We start from the raw sequence: 6,908 nt of genomic DNA, 5'->3' as shown, positions 1-6,908 counted from the left end.
CCATGGCAATTGTAAAAATAAGTTGTGTGTTAAATAATTGTTTTGGCATGTTCTATTGAAAGATTAGGTGACTTCCAATTACTCTACAAGTAAACACCTTTACATTTAGTTCAAATAACAAAATTGAAAAGTAGGATTTTTTTAGAAGTTACAAAATTAAAAGTGTAGTACAAGATTTGGATTGCTTTTTCAAAATGAAAAAAGAAATGTCTCATGCTGAAAGCCTATCAGAGTCGAAATGGCAACGTTATTAGCTTCCAAAGGGGTAAATGTGTGCAAAAACGACCAATTTGTCAATTTGGGGGGCAATAACTCTGCCATTTCGATTCCGACCGTCTTGGAGCATAAAACATTTTCGTTTTCTTTTGTCAAGATGAACTCGAAACAATAGTTACCTTTTCACATTTCTCCAGAACCACTACCCCCTTCCCCCCTCCAACTTACGTAAGTAAACACGTAAACCATTCCAAATATCACTTTCGTTTCTTTTCACCGGACACTCGCGAAACTTCGTTGGTCGACTTCCGCAACTCTAAAACTTAAAATATCACGCTCGGTTTGACCATCTGACAATTTGATAACTTTTAAGGAAGATTCGAAGTCGTGAAGTGAGTGCAGTAGCCAGGGGGCAGGGCAGGCCTTCACTCAGGTTAGCCAACGTAACAACAAAAAGCCGCTGCTTTTCAAATTTAAGACTTAAATATTTCAAATCAAACCATTACGAACGAAAAGTTCCCACTTGGATTTCCTTGAATTATAGATGCTTAGTCAAACTCGCATTCCGCCCATGATCCAGCCGTTTTCCAGAAAAAGTGGAACGTAAACACAGACAGACAGACAGACAGACTCACGACGGAGACATCGCCTGACCCCTCATCGACTTGGACTGAGCTTCGCTCAGCGATGATAAATGGGCAACTACCACCGAGCACATCGGTGTCTCCGGCAATGAGCCTACTACGGCCCGCGGCCTCTGGGACCTGCTGGGCCTGGCGGCGCGTCATAGCGTGACGTACTTCCCCGATCAGCTGATCAGAAAGAATGTACTGCCCGGGCGTACATCGGGTGGCGTTGCCCCGACCAACTGGTGAGAGTTGCAAGTCCTATTTGCCCCTAATGACTGATAATGATTTTGCTAATTAACTGAACTGGAGGCTCTCACTACCTTCTGAGTCATCCCATTGGAGTGAGTGACTCTTGAACTGCAGTTTTGCCAGTTTTTACCAAGTCTCGTGCTATAAATAGCATGCAAATAAGTAACGCTAAGACATGGTGTTAGATCTCATTCGAGGCGTGATGACCAGAGTACGTTGTGACGTGAGCTGTGAGCTTTGTACGAAATAGTTCCTAAAATTAGTTATTTGGAATGTCTGCTGATTATTTGAGCTTTATTTACTTTGGGAAATTACAAATTGGAATATAGGGCACATTAGAAAATTCGGAAATGAAAAAATTGTCTTCGGAAAAATAGGAGGTAACGAGTAAAACTGTTCAGTGAATTCTGTGTTTGGATAGGGGGGTAAAGTGGGAGAGAGGGTCATTATCTGTGGTCCATCGGACCATGTGCATTTGGGAGAGAAAGCCAGTATGCTGCCCGGAACATCTTATGGTCCCCGCGCTGGGGACAAATGCGCTCCGCCTCAAATAGACTAACCGAGTACACCGAAACCCATTCCAGGCGGCACGCTGGCGCGGCGCGTACGGAGGACCGAAACTAAGACCCATCAATCAAGGGGGAAGTCATGAGCATGGACCCGACTGTTCGTGTCTATCTCATTGTCCGGCAGCAGGCTGGCTGGACTTTTCAAACTTTGGCAAGTCACAAAACAACTTTCTCCCAAGCGGATTCGTGATTGAATCCCGCAAGGCAACGAGTGGAGGTTCCATCACCGCTGGCCGTGGGCCCAGGCCGTGGGCCCAGCAGCAGAGGTCCACCCAGCCCAGCCCCTCCCCGCGCAGGGCCCAACTCACTGCAGTCAGGCTGCAGCCGAGCACCTGCCGGTGGATCTTCACTCATCAAAACTTTCGTGCGAATTAAAAGTCAAAGGAACCCCACACAGTAATCTACTTAACATCAACGAAACTTTTGGACCTGCAGGCGGCCGGCCCGTGGATGGCATGGGCGCATCAGCAGCCAGCGCCACACCCTGCCACACCCTGCCACACTACCACCTAATCTTCCAGGGGGATAAATTTAGAACTGCAGGTAGGTTAGCATTTTGCCTTAAAGAGAGAGAGGGGTCGTCCGCTCCCCCTCCTGGACCCGCACCCGGTACAGCTGGACCAAGCTCTCGTCCATGTTAACCCCAAAACCCAGAAGTGGAGAAGCGGTCACATTATACCGGACTGTGGGGACGAGTCGTTTTAAGGAGACTGTGGGCAGAAGCGCGGGGTGCGCGGCCGGCGCGGACACTTGAAGGGTCAACCGCACCGCAAAGAAGGGTACACTGTGTTGTTTCAATTGTATGTGGGAGAGACAGAGTTGAAGAAAGCAGCAAAGCGTTCAGAGCCATAAGCCAAGGCACGCGGCCCCACACCGCTCCGACACTCATCGCAGCAAAATAGCCATCGGCGCGTTTTGTGAGCTAACAAGCCGGGCTGGGCTGCGGACCGTGGGCAGGCACCAGAGAAGTGTGAAGACGGCACGACTCTTTTTCCCTCCAACTGCGGAAAAAAAAGCGCGGAGGCCCGGTCGCAAAAAAGAAGCGTGACTGATTAACACACCTGAAAGTATGCAGCGCAGGTCCGCGGTCTCCGCGCAGCAGGAGAGGATAGAATTTATCTTCATCGCAACTCATTCGCCTTAAAGCCCACTGTGTTTTTTTTTCTAGTCTCACGGTGGATAAAGCTGTGAAATGGGATACTGATCCCAGTATACCGTATCGTCATAACGAAGAGTTTCTCATCTTTGCGAGGCATAAGCGGCATAAGCCGCAGGGTCGGGCCCCCGGGGGAGCGGAATAGGTCAGCTGTTGTTAGCCTACTGGTAGACGGTTCATACGCCTGTTCCTGATTGAAGTGCGCTTTCAAGTGGATGAACCAGGATAAACTGCCCTCCCCCCCCCCCCTCCACCATGAAAATTAGACACTTTTTCCGAGCATGGTCAATCACGTATAAGGACATTTGCAACTCAATGTTTGCGGTTAAGGCATTTAAATTTTGACGGTGTAGTCACGCGGTCAGCAGCGAGAAAGTCAAGACCACGGGCAACGGGCGCGGCCACGGCCATGGCTAGCTGTCCTGGACCGTGCCACCCCGCAGGCCCCACTACGCCAGCCAACGGCGAAAATTGGAAATTCCAGACCAAAAAGAAACATCTAACACTGACTTTCCCCTCACATGGGTTGGTGGCGGTCCAAAGACACATCCCACTGCGGAGATGTAATGCGAATCGTCTCTAGCTTGAAGTGTCACCATGTAGTTGCACGCTACGTCGCCGATCCTCCGATTCGCTCGCGAAAACAAGGGCGCAGCGTCGCAGCGCAGCCATGCGTGAACTGCTTGTCTCAGGTCAGACCCGCGGGGCCGACGCGCGTGCACAACCGCGAGAGCAGCACCTCTGGCGCCTCTGGCAGGCATTCCCTGCACCACAGACACAACCTCATGCCTAACGTCGTTACCGAAAGCGCACCCACCCTACGGCCGAGGCTAAAAGTAAAAACTGTTCTTATTCCCTCCCGCACCCCTTCCTCTACCCGCCCCCTCACTGGTCCCTTACAAAATGATGAATTATGCTAAGCGACGAGGGATTTGCTCGTGCCGCGGATAAAGGAAGCCAGGGAGTACAGTGTACGCGTGCCGAATGAATGGTGGCCGTGTTGCCACGACAATGCATGTCGCGGCGGCGCGGTCGGAGCGGCTGGAGCGGCCTGGAACAAACAGAACGACATGAGAAAGACAACCAAGGCGTGCGTGATGGAAAGTGAAATGGAATGCTCTAGGCACACTGGCGGCCTGTAGGCGACGCCCGTATGGGAATTTCGTAAATAAGGCATCACGTGCGGCGGCCGCGGTCGGCCGCGGTCATCTGAACGTGAGTTTGATTCGACTTGGCAAGACACTCGTTTGCTGTTCTTTCACTTTCATCCCGGTACACAAGTAGCGCCTCTCTTCTCTTTTCTTTGCGTCGCTAATGTCTGGGTCACGGTCGCACGTTTCTCTTTCTTGAGAATGGAGTGTTAATTGACACGACGCAATGTCAGTGGCCATAGGTAAGCAAGGGCGAGAGGGCCCGGCCGAGGTCCAGCAGGGCACCGGGACCGACCCCGGGGGTGCAGTCGACCATTTGGCGCAGTCGGAGAGGCAGTAACATTCATGACTTGATTAACTTGTCGTGCTTTAGAATGGAATCTTCGGCTTCCTCGGTTTAGGTTCCACTTTACGATCGGCAGTATACCAATCACTGTCCACGGATTTCTCCGCCAAATTAGTTAAGACTCTTTTTCTTTCCATTGACACGTCTGACACAAAATCAATGACACTTGACAATTCGTTTTACTGCGACGATGCCATCAAAGAAAATATATTTCCACCTCTGTCTCCAATATCCATTCGACCTAGTCCCCGGCAAAGTTATTTGCGAGACAGGTCACTCTTAAAATATGCCCACACGGCATGAGCGGTAAGAGTAACCGATTTGCCCTCTACCCTTCGTCCGTACAATGGCCACGGAAGAGGACGGGCCCCGACATGTTCCAATCTCCTCTTCCCTTTCTCCATCCGTCACTCATTGACAGCAGGCGCAGTCTCGGCACATTGCCAGCCACCTCGGCGCACAAACTCACGACTCTTCTGTTGCGCGCGGACCCACTTTGGTATTGCGAACCAAATAACATATCGAAATGCGGTGAACTGAGCCGTTTTATTCCCGGATGGTGACGAGAAACGTGGTTTCAAACTCCTTTGACCATGATGGCGCCCGCGCGTGCAGCCATAGTTTACCGACCAGATCAAAAACCTTATGCCTATTCCAAACTAGGTCCTTATACGATGTCAACCAATCCGTGTGTAGATATTCACGGGCTGGAGAAACAAATCCAAAGTTCGAAATATCTCCATTGCTGCCCGGGCCGAAGCCGGATGGGGTTGAACGGGTTGAGAGCTGTCGGAGCACTTGCTGCCAGCTCGTGATCGAGATTTCGGCCGGGTCGGGTTCAATCTTTTCTCCATACCGCCCGCCTGTGTGGCCGCAGGCGGTGCGTGCTGCTGCTGCTGGCCCGGGCTCGTTCCTGCTCCGACCTCAACAACAGTCCCCCACTCCCCACCCCCCATCTTACTGAGCATAATAAAGCCCCGATAACTTGACGAAACTGAAATGGATCATGAGAGATCTTCGTGCAGTAGTTCCTTTCACTTTCGACGGACCGATTCAAAGTAGGCGGTGAGCCTTGTTGGTGCTGCCCTTCCTAACAGCTCTGAGAAGTCGGGCAGGGGAACCTGCTTGAGCTAGATGCTGCCACTCGTACACGACCTGTGGCTACGCCACTTGTCCCTCGGCGGGCACGAAGGGTGCCGCTCCCAGCGGTCACGCGGAGTCGTCCCGCCCGATGCGGACCGAACGCGCCGCCACCGCGCGCCGCCCCACCCAGCAGACATACCGTGGGGAGGCGTCGACAAAATGGCTGCAACCTGCTGCTGCCTCCCGGAGAAAGTGCGGAAAAATAAGATGAGGAAATTTGTCGGCAAGAGACGACACCAGAAACCGTTTGTATTGTTCCCGACCATGGCGGCCCAGCGTTAACAGGCGCCGCGCGGAACGCTCCAAACGGACAGCTTCCTTCCTCGCCAGCTGCAGTTTGTTCATTACTTTGTTCACCAACGTATATGATGCTAATAAAGCAGGAATTACTGCCCGCACTAAAACATTACCCCAGTTGCCGAATCAAGCGCTCTTTCCAATTGTGTTCCAAAGTTGCCGCTGCTGGCCCTTAGCCCAACGCGGAGGTTCACCGCGCGGGCCGCAGGCGAAAGAGTTTAGCTGTCTTCCTCTCCGCCCACGCTCCACCAACACGCCCCGCCGGGCCACGCCATGGTCGCCACACCCCACCACGCCCCACCACGCTCACCACACCACACCCGGACACGCCGCCACACCCCGCACCACACCCCTGCCTGCATTTCACGCCGGGCTGCATCACGCCCAAACCGTGTCCACCTCCTCATATCAGAGTACCGCAACGTTGCGCCGGCCCGGCCGCCCAGCCGCGCCCTCTTCATGTCTAATGTCAAAGAGCCATCCCATCACGCTATTGGGTCAAACGCACGGCGTGCCTAGATGCCGCTATAAGATTCGAAGGTCATGTGTCATGTGGTGAGATTGGACCACACTTAAAAGAACTAATTGCAAAAGAAAGTGATTCAGGCAGGGCGCCCATAGATCAACTGATGCTCGCAATCTGAGAGCTTCCCCGATTATTTTTAAGACTAAGCAAGACCGATTGTTTTTACGATCAGCTTGTTACAGCCAGTGTTGCCAGACAATTAGGTAACATGTGAAGGACAAAACACAAGCGTCGACCTGGATGTAAATGTTGTTAATGTTTACTTCGCTTATTTACTTATTGATTAAATTCATGGCTGGCAGCAGCTGGTTACCAAGGAATATATTAAAAAAACGCGGCTCCAGCGACCAGCGTAATCGTTTGTTAACAGTTTTTACTGCAAAAGTACGACTGCAGCGCAGTTGCCTTTTTCCAACTTTGTGTATACATACACACTAAGCACGCCTGGATATGAATCTTTTCGGTGTAGTTACTGAGTTTCATAATCTAAAAAATAATACTCTATCCTAGCCTAACATAGTATACACTTTTACTTATTCAAATGTAATCCTTTTTCCTCGTTTTCCACCCCTTTCATTAATTTCTCTCTCTCTCTCTCTCTCTCTCTCTCTCTCTCTCTCTCTCTC

The sequence above is a fragment of the Frankliniella occidentalis genome, unplaced genomic scaffold, assembly GCF_000697945.3.
Source record: "Frankliniella occidentalis isolate FOCC.00 unplaced genomic scaffold, Focc_3.1 Scaffold3, whole genome shotgun sequence".
Lineage (NCBI taxonomy): Eukaryota > Metazoa > Arthropoda > Insecta > Thysanoptera > Thripidae > Frankliniella > Frankliniella occidentalis.
Note: the sequence above shows the minus strand (reverse complement) of the source record.